Source organism: Coenobita brevimanus, unplaced genomic scaffold (assembly GCF_032717465.1).
Source record: "Coenobita brevimanus isolate Jiangsu-jjx unplaced genomic scaffold, ASM3271746v2 jjx.HiC_scaffold_2859, whole genome shotgun sequence".
Taxonomy (NCBI): Eukaryota; Metazoa; Arthropoda; class Malacostraca; order Decapoda; family Coenobitidae; genus Coenobita; species Coenobita brevimanus.
The window spans coordinates 13,381-30,000 of record NW_027643828.1 but is presented as its reverse complement, the minus strand read 5'-3'; positions in this window follow the sequence as shown (position 1 = coordinate 30,000).

Here is a 16,620-nt window from a genome sequence, read left to right as displayed (position 1 = left end):
TCTTCTCTTTCATTCTTTTTCCCATTTTCCTATTCTCTTATCCCTTGCTTCTCCCTTCCCTTCATTTCATTTTCCCTTTCCCTCCTTTTTCTTCTGTGTTCGTCTCTTCCTCTCGTTTTTCACACTCAAAATGTTCTCCTCATCTTTCCCTTTCTTCTTCCTTCTCTCTCCCTTGTCACCCTCCCTCTCTTTTCTCTTCCCTCTCATATCTTGTACTCTATCCCTTCCCATTTCTTCCTACCTTCCCTCACTTTCTCTGTCCCAAATATCCACCCTCCCTCTCTTCCCTCCTTTACCTCCCCCTCATTCTCTCCCTTTCTTCCCAAACACTTTCCTTCCTTTACCCCTTTTCTTCCCTTCATCTTACTGCCATCTTTCTTTCCTTTCCTTCGTCCCTCTTCTTTCCTTCACACTTCTTTTCTCTTTCTCACCCATTGCTTCCTTTCCTCCCTCCTTCCTCCCTCATCTCTTTGTCACCATTTGCTCCCTTTCCTCCCTTCCTTTTCTCTTTCTCACTACTTGATCACATCTCTTCCTCCTTTCGTCTTCCTTTCAACTGAAGACCTCGATAATAAGGTTGAGGGAAACATGTCGTACATTGCTCCGGCAGCGAATTTTAAAATATGGCAAAATTTGTGCATGAAAGCATTTCCTCATATATTTACCATGTTATAGTCCTACACCAATTATATGGGGTGTTTATTGAATGGTAAATTGTATGCAGAAGTTGATTCCATGGAGATGATGGCTCCTGTTTTACTTTTCTAATGTCACTTACACACCAATAGCATGATTGTCAAAGGCATTTGAAAAATTTTGTGATTCGAGGAAACTACATGAAAGTGCATAGAAAAACTTATCTTTGAAACCCGGAAAACGTTTTTCTGGGAGAAGTTCACGGAATCCCACCAGATGGCAGGACCAGTCAGTGCACTGGCCCATTACCGTGGAAGTCTCTATAACCATCTTTTTCTTTATTTTCAGTTGCCATGGAAACATCCCCCTTCCTGCATACCCTTCATCTCTCATTTTATTTATTTGTTTATTTTTTAACACTGCTTTGTTATAGTTTTTAGTCGTCATGGAAACCGCCCTCCCCATTCTCTCACGTCTGTTTTTATTTATTTTTGCAATTTTTGGGTAGAGAAGAGGGCTTATATTATTTCGCTGTGTTTTTGGTTTCCTTAGCAACCCCCAGCCTCGTCACCCAAACCCCATTCACCCGACCCTACCTGCCGGTGTCGTACATGTAATTTTCTAAGCGTGATGATGATTTAGTCTGGGATTTTTAGCTGGATGTTACGGGATTTTTAGCTGGATATTATGGGATTTTTAACTGGATATTTTGTGGCTGCGAATAGTTAATGTGTGGTTGGGTCAGGGATGCTTATACACTTCATTAGGCCACGTGTATACATGTCAGCTTTGCTTATACACCTCATTATGCCACGTGTATACATGTCAGCTTTGCTTATACACCTCATTATGCCACGTGTATACATGTAGCTTTGCTTATACACTTCATTAGGCCACGTGTATACATGTCAGCTTTGCTTATACACCTCATTATGCCACGTGTATACATGTCAACTTTGCTTATACACCTCATTATGCCACGTGTATACGTGTCAGCTTTAACAGTATGTATATTTCTAGCATAGTTATCAGGAAAACACGTTTCATTGGTATTTAATAATTACGCCAGAAATTGCATTAGCATTCCTTTACTTTAACTTGGCCTAGGTTTTCGTCCTTTTTGCAGCTTATTTCACGTAGCTCAGTGATAGGAAAAGACAATGCTACGGCTCAGTATCCATTCCATAGCACTTCTTCATGACAAGCATCATATTACAATGTTAATCTACTGTTACAAATCAACAACCACGATGGGGATGTGATAATTTTAGGCCAGGTTAGAGTAAAAAGGGTATAGTATTAATTGTTAATGAGTACGATAAAGATGATGTAATAACTTGCGGGTACTCTGACCGACCAGGTGCTTAACTAGTCCTTTAAACCTACACAGTTACTGCCCCTCCCACACAGTTATCTCCCCTTCCCACACAGTTACTCCCCCTCCCACACAGTTACTCCCCCTCCCACACAGTTACTTCCCTTCCCACACAGTTACTCCCCTTCCCACACAGTTACTTCCCTTCCCACACAGTTATTCCCCCTTCCACACAGTTACTCCCCCTTCCACACAGTTACTTCCCTTCCCACACAGTTACTCCCCTTCCCACACAGTTACTCCCCCTCCCACACAGTTACTCTCCCTCCCACACAGTTACTCCCCCTCCCACACAGTTACTCTCCCTCCCACACAGTTACTTCCCCTCCCACACAGCTTCTATTAATACTTCCCTTTCCTCCTCCTCCTCCTCCCCTTCTCCTCCTCCTCCTCCTCCTCCTCCTCCTCCATCTCACTCCCAATCTTCCTCCCTATCCTCCTCGTCCCCCATCAACCTCCCCATCCTCCTCCTCTTCATCTTCCTCCTCCTCCTCTTTATCCTCCTCTTCTTCTCCATCCTCCTCCTCCCCATCCTCCCATTCTAATCCTCATCCCCATCCTCCCATTTTCCTCCTCCACCTCCTCCTCCTTTCCATCCTCCTCCTTCTCGTCCTCGTCCTCCTCCTCTTTTCATTCAGTAGTTACTGCTCTAAATCCGCCACTAATTTTGACACACTGAGATATTGGCCAAATACTTTTTTTTTATTGTGACACTTCCACTTTATTCCCCTCTCTCTCTCTCTCTCTCTCTCTCTCTCTCTCTCTCTCTCTCTCTCACACACACACACACACACACACACACACACACTGTTCGGCCATGTGTCTTTCTGCGCTACTATGTTCATTGGAGCGAGAGTACGGAGGTGGTTATCTGAGAGAGAGAGAGAGATTAAAAGATCAAACGAAGGTGAGACTGTAAAAAAGCGGAGGAAGGGAGGAGGAAGAGAGGAAGACGGAGGAGGGGAAGAATTAAAGAACTGGAATGGGAGATAAGGAGGAAGACATGAAGAGGAAGGAGGAAGCAGAGAATAAGGCGTGGGGAGAGGGAAGCAGAAGGAAGATGGAGATGAAGGAAGAGAGAAGAAAATATTGAATGGAATTGCGTGAGAGAGAGAGAGAGAGAGAGAGAGAGAGAAGGGGGGGATAGTGCGTGCGTGCGTGCGTGTTGTGGAGAAACTTATGACTGCATTTATCTTGGGAGGGAAAAGGGACTTGGTTGTGTAGCGTATATTTTAGAAAGTCGTAATGCATATTCCTATACACGTTGATATACACAGACATATACAAGAACTTTACGTTTATTTTCATATATACGCTCATGTAAAGGTCAAAGCCTTCTTAGATCGGTTTATGCACACACACACACACACACACACACACACACACACACACACACACACACACATTATCAGTTTGAGCTAATGAGTAATGACGTTGCATTTAGTATGTTTACCTAAAATTTAATACTGTGTCAATACAAGTGCAATACATAACCACCTCACATTACGGAATACCTTAACCAGTAATCAATACTTATTTGCATAGAGTATGTTTCAGTAATAGACATGGGGTAGCCACACCCACAGTGATTTTTTCGTTTATGTTAAAGGTAATCATGTGTTCAGTGGCGGATGCCAGTTAGAGGGGAGGTGGCCGCTGACACCTCCAATCCTAATAGCTACGGTGGTGAGTTGTAGTGTCACTGCAGAGGTTCCTGTTCCTCCATCTATGTCAATAATTAAAGTTTACATACTGACGAACAGCCATTTCTTATGAAAAATACAAACAGCCTATATGGAACTCTCAAAATACATTTATGAAGCATATTGTGGGAGCTTTCCAGCTCTCACGTACCAGTCATAGTCTTGGTCCTTTGTTTCAGTATTGCCAGCCTTACAGTGTGCAGTGTTAATGAACATGGTATTAATGTTAGTTCTATATGCTTATTTACATTTGGAACAACAGAATTCAAAGCAGGATTTCAGTCAGTACACAGAATGCCAAATACAGGATGTGTCTGTGCGTGTGAGTGTAGGACAATTCGTGTGGTGGGGGTGGGGGAGTATATTCAGTATGAAATGTCAGAATAGTAATATGGGTGTGTGCATACGTGGCTAAGGACGTCCAAGACTGATAGGTAATCTTTGCCTTTAAGAAAAGGAGGGAAAAGCAGGTAGGAAAGAAGGGAAAGAATGGAGGGAGGAAAGGAGAAAAGAAAGGGAGAAAATGAGAGAAGGGAGGAATGAAGAACGGAGAAGGAAGAGACCTGAGAGGTGGAGTGCGATGGGAAGGAGAAAGGAAAGGAGAAAGGAAATAAGACTCCCTCTATTTCCTCTTTCCTCCTTTCTATTCTCTCCCTTTCTCTCCGTCTGCATCTCCTCCTCTCTCCATTTCTCCGTTTTCGTTTTTAAAGGCTCTAACATGCTTGCATGTGTCGACCTTGGTCACCTAATGGCGGCTTTCCACGCTGCGCGATTCATTGCAGCCTCCCTGTTCAGTCCCTTAACCCTGAGGTCACACTTAATGACCTCGTCCCATGTCTTTCTCGGTCTACCCCTCATAACCCCACCCCCAATATTAACACTTCTCACCTTCCTCTCCCAGTTATCATCCCCCATCCTCTCCTCATGTCCAAACCATCTCAATCTACCTCTCCTCATCACAACACCAATACACTCAAGTCCCATCCTACCTCTCAACTCTTCCATCGTAAACCCAGCCCCTCCAGGCCTTGGACGCAGGGACGCACTGCACATCCACCTAATCATTGTCATTTCTGTACGTCTGAGCCGGTGAATATCTTCCTTCTTCACTGCCCAGGTCTCACTACCATACAGCATTACACGCCTAACACAAGCGCATACAAAGACCCGTTAGCACGTAGGGAGAGTCCTCTCAATGTCAGGAGAGGCAAGAGCTCCCTGAACTTCTTCCAACCACTTCTCACCCTAGCCACAGAGCTACCTCCAGCCCCACCTTCAGCACACAACATGTCTCCCAAATAACAAAACTCTTCCACACACTCAAGAGATTCACCAGCAAGTTCAATCCTTTCACGTCTGACAATCTCCGTCTGCTCACCCCGACATCCGTACACATAAAATCAGCATTATCTCGCAGTCTACCTCTGATACCACTACATATCTTACGCACCCATTTATCACACCCACCGCACAAGATGGAATTACTTCCCACGCCCTTGTGGCAAACTGCACATGGCCACTCTCCCTCGTCTTTGACAGTACCGCCACCAACCCTAGATATCATCACTTTTGTTTTCTCTGCTTTTACCCTTAAACCCTTGTGCCCCATACCATCTCTCCACTTCCTAAACCATTCCTCCGCCTCCTTCTCGTTCTCTGCAATCAACACCAAATCATCAGCATACAACAACTCCCACGGGAGTCCGTTTCTAAAGTCACGTGAAAGGGCTTCAAGTACCATGATAAACAACATGAGACTCAAGACTGACCCCCTGATGCACACCAATATTCACGGAAAACTCATCACTCAAATCTCCATTCACTCTTACCTGGGTGTGAGCACCCACATACATAGCCATAACCACCCTAACCAGCCACTCCTCCAAGCCAAGCTTTCTCATTGCCCACTTCACCACCTCTCTAGGGACTCTGTCAACGGCCTTTTCCAGATCAACAAAAACAAATTAAAGATCCCTTCTCCTACCAATATATTTTTCCTGAAGCTGTCGAACAATGAATCCTACCTGGCATAAACCCAAACTGCATATCATCAATATTCACTCTTTCTCTAATCATACCTTCTAAAACTCTCTCCATTACCTTCATTATCTGATCTAAAAGCTTTATACCTCTATTATTTCCTCTTTCCAGGGCATCACCCTTCCCTTTGTACACATTTACAATTACACTCTTCAGCCAATCATCTGGGACAACATACTCATAAATAATCCTATTTATCAGGTCAGTGACTAAACTCACCCCTATATCGCCTGAGGCCTTCAACATTTCGGCAGTCAACCCAGACACACCTGCTGCCTTCCCCACCCTCATCCTGCCTATTGCCTCACTCACAGTAGCAGGATCAAAGGCCAAGAGCCAGACACTGGATCTGCTGGCTCCAAACCTTCCCTGTCCCAGTCAAACTCCTCATTCAATAACCGGTTATAATGCTCTCTCCATGCATCTTTAATATCCTCACTGTTCACCACTACCCTTCCTTCATCATTCTTCACACACTGCTCACCTATAATATCCCGATTATCCCTCTTCACTTGACCTGCCACCCTAAATATCATATTTTTCCTTTCCCCATAATTTAGGTTATCAAGTAATAGTCTCTGTGACTCAGACTTTGCCCTGTATACCTCTCTTCTAACCCTCCGCTTGGCAGCCAAATATTCCTCTTTGCTACCACCCTTCTTCCATTCCCGGAAAAGCCTTCTTTTCTCCTTAACTGCAGCTTCTACACCCTCATCCCACCACCAAGTTACTTTGTCTTGGTGGTCCTCTTGTCCAACCGCATGTTACATCAGTTACGCTCAAGATTTTGTTCTTGAGGGCTCTGTACTGTTCATTAACGCCTCTGTCTACAGCTCCCTGTTCAGCCACCACTCTCCTCAACTCGCTATAGAAGGCATCCCTTACTACTTGGTTTTTCAGCTTCCATATTTTCCTCCTAGGTACATAAGTCCTCTTTTTCATCACTTGTTCTTTAAGCACCATATCACAAGTCAATAGTTTGTGCTGCTGCACACACTCCTCACTTCCTATAACTTTAACATCCCTCACTAACCTCCTATCGGCCCTCCTAACCAGAAAATAATCTATCTGACTGCTATTTCCCCCAGACTCATACGTAATTAGCCTACTGTCTCTTTTCCTAAAATATGTGTTGCACACAATCATGTCCGTTGCCTCCCCAAACTCGAGTATCCTTTCCCCTTCTGCATTCCTTAGACCATACCCACATCCCCCATGCACTCCTTCATAACCTTGTGCTGCTTCACCTACATAACACTTTAAGTCCTCTCCCAAAGTCACTATCTCATCATCCCGCATACCACCCACTACACGTATTAAATCATCCCAAAATCTATCTCTCTGATTCATCCAATCCTGCCTGTGGAGCATATGCCGATATAATCACAGCTATCTTTCTACCCAACAGAATTTTCACTACCAATAACCTATCGCTTACTCTCAAAACATTTATAACATATTCCACCCATTTCTCCACAGCCATCACACCAACACCTCCATATCCGTCTGTCCCCCCCTGCCAAAACAACTTATAGCAACAGTCCTTCCCAACAATCTTTCTGGCTGATCCACCCCTGTACCGGACTTCCTGCAAACACGCCACATCCACCCACCTCCTACTGAATGCCTCAACGACTTCCCCTGCTCTTCCCCTCAAACTTCCCACATTCCATGAACCCACCCTCATCCCCATGGGTGATTTACTGTCCTCAGGCTTGCTTTGAAACTTATTTTGTTTTGTCATCTTCAGTATTAATAAAGGGGGACAGACACAGCACAGGTCCCACTCACTGCACAGTCCCAGGTCCAGGCAATGGATCTGGGACCCCTAGCCCACCAGCTTACCAGTGGCTGTGGTAGTGGCCTCGGGGCACCCTGCCAGGACAGCTGCAGGGACACCCTCCAAGCGCGTCTTGGCACTGCAACTATCCCGCCATTATACACCCACTGATAGGGCAGCCTCCTGGGGCGCTACTCCCAGGTTCGGGCCCCTCTCTATTGGGCAGAAGCGGCAGCCTGGGAACCGCAATGCCCTGTACCCTCTAGCACAGGCCCGAGCCCCATCTCGCCCTGGACCCACGATCTATGCCTGCGGAACCCCCGCCACGCCTCCCCACAGAAGTCCGCCACTAGGTAACGGGGGCAAAGTTTTCTGGCCGCATGCCCTTGCTGGCGCCAACCCCTGTAACGTAGTGGGATACGTTGTGTGAAATGTAAAGTGCATGTGGTGTAGTGCATAGATAGTTAGAGGAAATGTTTGGGAGAGTATGCTGGTCTACTCTCCATGTTACTGTCACACTGAAAAGGTCAGCAAAGGGGGATGGTTAGATAGCTAGTGAAACAGGTGCTCCAGCTTTCCCTATCACCAGCATTGAAAAATGAACTAGAGTAAAAGAGAGAGAGAGAGAGAGAGAGAGCTGTGTGTGTGTGTGTGTGTGTGCATAATTATACTTGCATGCTGAAGTCTTGTATGTGTTCAAGTGGGATCAAAGAGACCCATCATCCCACACCTTCAACTGAAGGGCGTGTAATTCTCTTCCACGATTCTTCTGTGAGTTAGAATTACACACACACACACACACACACACACACACACACACACACACACACACACACACACACATTTACTAACATGCATACCCAATCCTTCATTCACACGGCTCTCTGTGCACTCGACCTTACTTCCAAACGCAGTATACCTCCCCGACACACACACAGGCTCACCTTCGTACACAAAGACAACTCAACACACACACACACACACACACACACACACACACACACACACACACACACACACACACACACACACACACTACAGGAGAGAAGGAAAAGAGGTGACATGATAATGCTATATAAGTGCATATCAGGAAAGGAGAAAATAGACATAAATGATTACTTAACATATGGAGAAGCATCAGCAAGAGGACACTGCAAAAAACTGCATAAGAAGAGAGGTGATAAAGACGTAAGGAAATTCAGTTTCCCAAACAGAGCAATTGATCAATGGAATGCACTACCGAATGAAATAGTGTTTGCCAAAACAATTCACAAATTTAAGGATATGTACGATAAATATGGTCTAAAACACGGGACAATACGAGCTTGACTCATTCCTGTAAAGATACAATTAGGTAAGAACAATTAGGTAAGAACACACAAACCTTATACTTGTACCCAGAACAGGCGAAACTTGGAGTTTGACATCCGTAGACTTTCAGGCAGCAAAATTTCTTAATTAACGAATATATAGCCGATCGAAAGTTAGGTTAGGTCACTTTGGGCAGGGTTTGGTCTGATTAGGTAATTTTTGGTTGGGTTGGCTTCACTTCGACTAGATATAGACGGATTAGGTTAGATTGCTTTAGAATACGTCGCTTTTCATAGGTTTTGGGTTGGATTTTATTTGGTTGGGTTAGGCTGGCTTAGGTTCGGTTGGATTAGGTCATTTTAGGCTTGACTGGGTTGGGTTAGGTCGGGTATGGTATGGTTAAGTGAGACTGGGTAGGATTAGGTAGGGTTAGATGAGGTTAGGCTGCGTCAGAATTGGTTAGGTTGGGTATAGGGAGGTTACTTGAGATTGTGAGGTTAAATACAATTAAACTGGGTTAGGTGAGGTTAAGCTAGATTAGGTTGGGTTGATTTAAGTTGGATTAGGTTATTCGAGGTTAGGCAGGGTTCAATTCTAGCAAATATTGATAATTTAGGTGAGACTGGGCTAAATTAAATCGGTTTAGATGTGATTAGGTTGGTTTGGGTTAGGTGAAGTTGAAATAAGACAGATATGGGTAGGATTAGTGAGATTAGTACAGATTAGATATTGTTAGGAGGGATTTTACTAGCACCGGCCACCATAACATTGGCCTCCTCTGGTCAACCTCAGTTTTCCTTTCACTTTTCCCTGTATATTTCTTTCCTCGACCATACGTGCTCCCTACGTGTCAAGTGGGTTGGTGGAGGGTTAGTGCCCCTCCCTGTAAAACAAATAACTCGGAGTCAAATGGCCACCCCGTAAGGGATTATGGCGTCTGGCAATAGATAGATAGATAGATAGATAGACTCATGTTTCCTTGTAGCCTCAGTTCATAATCTCGTTTCCGATTCCCATGCTCCAGTCAAGTTACATTTCCTTTTCCTTTTCTTTTTTCCTCTTTTCATTATTTTTTTTTTCTCGTCTACGCATTATTTCCAATGAAACTTCCGTTCCATACGTCCCTTTCTTTCTCTTTCTCGTCCAGCCAGCCTTGTCGTCCATCTTCTTTGTTTTTACTCTCACGGTAATACAAACGTTCCTCACCTTCTTCCCTATCCCCCGAGAGGAAATGGTGGACTGCTGGAGAAGCGCTAGGCAAGCCTGTAGTCCATAGGGATCATGTTCAGATAAGCCTCGGGGTACAAAGATGATGAGGATGAGGAGACGGATGATGATGATGATGATGATGATGAGGAGGAGGAGGAGGAGGAGGAGCAGGAGGAGAGTGACGACGACGACGACGACGACGACGAGAAGTGAAGTTAAAAATATAGAGAGTCAATCAAGCATACACAAATAAGGCTCATAAAACCTTATAAACACAACCCCCTCCTCCCATCTGATTCTGTGACCTACGTTTTGGCTTTAGTCTTTCTCTCCTTATTTCACTCTCTCGTAAAAGTCTTGGTCCCTGTCGAAACGCCTAAATTTACTGTATCGTCAGTGGTTTATGCATTGCGGTCTTTTGTTGGTCGGTCCTTCCAAAGTCAAACATCAAAGGAGGTGGACGTGGTTGTGTGTGTGTGTGTGTGTGTGTGTGTGTGCGCTTCGTGTTCCATGTATTTTCTGTATCTGGTGTTCCGTTTTTCGTCTGTTTTATATATTATGTTTGTGATTTGTTTTACTGCAGCTTTATGTGCTTGTACGTTTCGTGTTTCGTGTGACTAAAGGTGAACTGCTTAAGAGCAGTACCTTTTATAGTAACGATGCTTCTTCCTGAATACAGCAAATGTATTTAGTTTATTTCGCTCTCTGGACATTTGTATAAGAGCTTCGTGGAAAATACTGGAATTGGAAAGATTGAAGTAGATACAGCCTTGTGTATCAGATATCCTGCCCAACCTTCATTAGCAGATATCTTGCCCAAGTTGAATAAAGTCGTCTGAAGTAAGAATAAGCTTGAAGAGACGTTGCTGTACTGAAAGTCGTTGGATATGCCTTGTTTTATGTCTTTTCGTATTATGATATATATATTATATATATCTATTTTTCTATTAATCTGTCTCTATCTGTCTGTTTCAAGGCACCTTATTACTGTAAGGGGTGGCCACTAATAAATAGGGTATTTTCGATCACGTGACTTGGTGACGTTTTTATGACGTCATGAATGTAAACAAATCCAGTCGCTCCAACACGTAAGACCTGAGTGCAGTACAGTATCTGTTTTTTCTTTGGACAATGGAGTATTCCAAGTATTATTATTCACTTAGTTCAGAGGACAAAGCAACTTACGAAAAAAAATTAAAGTCTGCTTCTCTGAAACTGGATCCATATGCTCTGAATAATGCAAAAATACGCTCAGATGTGGAGCAGTATCCACCAATAACGTACCCCAACCTCAGCAGTTATCTGGTGGCTTCCCCCATCCCAGACTACAGCTTCCAAACCATGAAGTGCCAGAAAAGCCTGCAGGCCCACAACTATTTCACCAGTGGCTGGGTGAAAGACGTTGGTGTAGCAGAATCCAGACCAGGCCAACCTGTGATTGTCAGAGGCAGAGTAAGTACCACACCTCATTCTGTACATTCCACTCCAGTATCGATGATAGTTCTCTTTTACTCCTCTCTCTCTTTCTCTCTGTTACTGGTAGTAACATAAACATCTGGTGCTCATATTCTTGGAAGCCAGGATATGTTGGATTTACTTAAATGATGCAACCAGTAGAATAGTGCTTCAGTCATGAGGGCCCTACCTGTCCTTTATAAACACAGTATATGATAGGAGAGTGTCATCATAGTGAGAATGGTTAATGCCCACAACATAATTACTTCTTTTCTAATACATGATGATTATTTCAGGTTCTACATTCACAATCTGTTGGTGCTACAGCAACGCATTCATGGATTATTGCTACACATGATGGTGTGGCAGTAACAGCACACTGTGGCTGCAGAGCTGGTCAAGGTGAAGATTATTTTTGTTTGGATATTATTCATATCAAAACACAAACAATATTATTATGTGGTTTCTATAGTTATTAGACAGTAGTTCAGTATTTGTTTTTATATTCATGATTCTTATCTTACAGTAGTTGGCATTTCTGAACACAAGATCCAATTCTCCACAACAGTTACACATCCTTCCCTCAACTATCACCTTTTTGGGTGCACCACCACCTGTCCCACCCCTCCATTCATTCAACAATATTTACAAATGCTTCTGTCCCCCACCACAACAACTTTAGTTTCCTGCCAATAACCCGAACCCATGAATCGACAGTACCCATTCTACCCCATTTCAGCCAAATACTCATCCTACTGCACTCTTCCACCTTTTCTAATCTTTTTTACCTTTATTACTACCCATTCTACCTATTCTCCCACCACTACAAGCAGCCAACACCCTGCCACAGGTCTAAAAAATAAAAAATGCTTTTTCAAGCTCACCATTCCCACAACACACACACAATCGTAACCCCAACATAACCTTCTCTTCATCTACCATTCTTTTCCTTTCCTGTCTGTTTGTCTATGTATCACAGCATAAAATAACCATCTCTCCATCTTGACTACTGAGATGTACAGGATATTAATGCTAGAGTATGATGCATTTAAGTGTGGATGTTTATGAGGTGGAGTCAGGATTCCAGGGGCTGGAATGGTGAGGGAGTGAGTGTGTGGCACATTCAACTGGATAGGCTTTATTTTCACATTCTGTATAGTTATTTCTGGCTCTGCACTTTACCTCACACCATCCTAGGGTTGGAAAGTAGATCTGGATGATGATGATGATGATGATGATGATGGTGATGATGATGCAGATGAAGATGATAATGATGATTTATGCACTTCCCTCCTCTAGTGACTTTGTTATTTTGCAGAGGACTACAGCCAGCTAGCATCAGAAGTCCTCTGGATCACCAACAACACTCCTGAGTCGTTCTGGTAATGCATTGCACTCATCAACCTCCTGCCACACCAGAGGGTCCTTGTGGAGTACAGGTGGGTGTGGGTGAGTGGGCATTTTTATTTTTTATCTGTCTGTCTATAGTCAGATGCCATAATCCTGTACAGGTTGGCTGTTTGTCTTTGGGTTAGTGGTTTTACAGGGAGGGGCACTAACCCTCCACCAACCCACTTGTTGGCATGTAGGGAACATGTATGAATTGGTTATATAGTTACCACCCAGCATTATAAAAGCCAGGAAACCATTAGGCTTGTTTTTCAATATAAATCCGCCTGAAAAGGAAAGAATAAAAATAAAAAGTGACAAAATGGGAAAAATAGAAAGAGAGGAGGACAGACACAGAAAAAAAATTAATGAAGGTGAAGGAAGAAGTAGGCAGCACTACATCAAGTGAGTGGATGATGGTCACCACCACCTACGTTGTAACTTCTTGCTCTCTTGTTTTTTTTCTTTGCCTCAGCCCTTGTTTTATGGGGGAAATGAAGTTGGAATGATACTAGTAGGTGAGATAGTGAGGAATATGTACATAGTCAGGGAGTGGTGGTGGTGGAGTCTGCTGTACTCAGATATACATTAGCCTTTAACCATAACTGTACACTTCACAAGAAAATTTAGAATGAAGTTATGCTGGGTTAATTGACTTTGTTGCTTTTGTAGTGAATATTTTTGTTTTACTACAGTATACAGCAGAAGAAAAAAATAATCTTCATTAGTGTCTGAAGTATGACTCAGGCCTTATTTTATTGTTACCACCAGACAATTGTGTTTAGCTTGAGGGAAACCTGATGGAGTGGAAGAGTTTATAACAAATGGTTGCTGCTTAACACACATCATCTCCCTCAGTATTGATTGTGTAGTCATTTACCATAGTCGAAAATTTGTTCAGGTCATAAGTTTGATATTACCATTGGACTTGCAGAGACACAGAGACATGGGAGTGAAGCTGCAGTACGTCCACTGTCGCCTGGTGAGCCTGGAGAGGGAGTGTGGCCTGGTGCATAACCCTCATCTCACCCCGACCCCCACCCTCCTCACAGACACCCCAGTGGCATTGCCTGTACAAGACTTGGCAGGTTAGCATTAGAAATAGATAACCTAGACTTACCTAACATATCCTATCCAGTCCAAACATTAGCTAACCTAATCTCACCTTTATAACCCTATCCCACTCTATGCTAACCTGTTGAATCTAATCTGGTCCATCCTACCCTAATTTAACCCAGAGCTTCCTAATCTGTTGTAACCCAGATCATGTATGTTTTAATATTATGTACTCTAATAACCTCATCTGACATATATGAATCTAACCTAAGCATTATCCTAACATTAATTCTTACAGAAAATGGGGTGGGAAGGATCCAGATGCAAGAAAATAGAGTAATGAAAGTAGAACTGTCAACAAAAACAAAGTAAATATGTTCTCTTACCCTAAAAGCTTTCCTGAGTTGCCTAACAGTACTTTAAATATTGCATGAACAGTTCCTCTGCTAGGGATAAAACCAAATTGTCTCTTATTAATGTTAAGTCTCCTTGCTCATGTAGGCCAAAAATTTTTTCATACAGCTACCTTGATTAAGAGCATCACCCTTCCCCTTATAAACATTCACAGTATCACTGCTACATCACCAGATGCTTTCAGCATTTCATCTGCCACACCATACACACCCACAGTTTTCCCTGTTACCATTTTACCAGTTGCATTAGTGCAGTGTTAAGATGTGTCATTGGTGAAATAGCATCAGATTCAGTTAGTTATTATGCCATGCTTCCTCTTAAATGCATGCCCATACCGAGGCTGGTTATGGTAGTGCTGATAATATGTTCTGTGGATTGGAAGCTATAGCAGGTATCCTATCTATCTACCTGTCTGTCTGCTCTCTGATGCCTAAATCCCATAAGGGATGGCTATAAACAAGGTACCCAAACCAGCTCATTACTTTTTGCAATTGCTGGAAACTGTAGGGAAGGACTAGCTGATGATGAATTTAACAGGTCATTTTTAAGTGCCCACTGCCATATCCCATTCTTGCAGGTTTGACAAGGTGTTGGTGGAGATGTACCAAGAACTGGAGCTGTGTGTCCTTGTCAGCTACCTAGCTTCATTCTGTGGTATGTCAGTTATGTGTTCATTTTGTGCATGCTGTTCATCTACAACAGTGTTTTCCCCATACTCTGCTTTCTCTTTCCTTGCTTTCTGAACAATCCCTCACCTCATCTTGCCTTAGGTCAGAAAAAGAGGTCAGGATTATAAATGATGATGATGAGGAGGATGAGGATGATAATGATAAGGAGCTGATGAGGAGTATATGATGATGATGGTGATGAACCCTTTCAGTACAAGTGCAGTCTGTAAGCACATACATTGAGTTTTTCCCTCTCAAAACATCAGCAGCTGCAAGACCCCAAAGCAATTATTTTTCTCATATCTCTAGCAACACAAAAGGTCTCCTCAAGCTGAACATTTTCTGATAATAGAGGGAATACCATAGAAAGGACCATCATTTAGATCATCATATCAAAAGAATTTAAATTGTTGAAGTTACAGGTCTCTTTTAAACTCTGTAAAATGCAAAAGTTAATCATTACACCCGGTCCTTCATGTATGCAAAAGGTGAACTCTGGAACTGTCTTCCTCCATCTGTATTTCCTACAGCCTATGGCCTCCTATCTCTCGAACACATTGTGCCTAGTTGTCTTGCAATGAATGGATCTCGAATTTTGGCTGTCTATCATATTTTTTCGTGGAGGAAACAATCTTGCAGGCTTATGGCTTTTGGTTCCTTCTTCCTTACATTAAAAAAAAAAAGCGGCATCAGTAAGAATGTAATATAGGGAGTTTTCATGTATCAGAAGGTTTTAAAAGTGTTCCCAAAGCAGAATAAAATTGTATGGCAGAGCTAGTATGTAGTGTGGAAGGATCATCATATGAGGCCCCTAACAACATAGTGTACCGAACGCCTCATGTTGAAAACGGAGAAAAACGCAGTTAAAGTTGCGTAACTTTCAAAATACCATAACTTTGGAACTAGTGAATATTTTTTAGTGCTTTTTTTTTTTTTTTGTATTTTAGCTTGAAGTTCATACTTTCATGTCATGCTAATCTTGGTAGAAGAGAAATTAGTAGCATTCTGAAAGGTACAACAATAGCTGCATTTTTCTCTAGTGTGGTTATTGAGAGACAAAACGTGTTCTCAGTAAGCATTTGTAACAATCAAACCAACCAAAGATATCAATGGGAAATGTTTACAAAAGCAAAATAGATGTATATAATACTATTTTCAGAAATAAAAAAACATTATAAAAAAAAAAAAATCTTTCATTTAGGCCCACATCTCTGGCCTCCTCGCTCTTTTTCTGTTATGAGAAGGACCAGCAGCTTTTTGCTCACTACTAGAGTCACTCATGTTCTCGAGACAATGAGAAAAAACACCAAAACAGCTCTGGAAACAGCCAGTTAATCCAGGCAGTGTTCTAGGCCGGCTGGTAAACAAAAAACTGCGTCACGTTGCGACAGATTCCCAGATCACAGTTGCCAATATCTTGCTGAGCTCTCTGCCTTGCCCAATTTCTGTATATTATGGCTAACTTACCCTTAAAATCATCCAATTTTATGCTGAAATATTCCATTATGTTAGAACAATGCTACAATAATTAATAATGCTATAAAAAAAAAAATGCATGACTGTGAGCATAAAGAAATGCTAGTA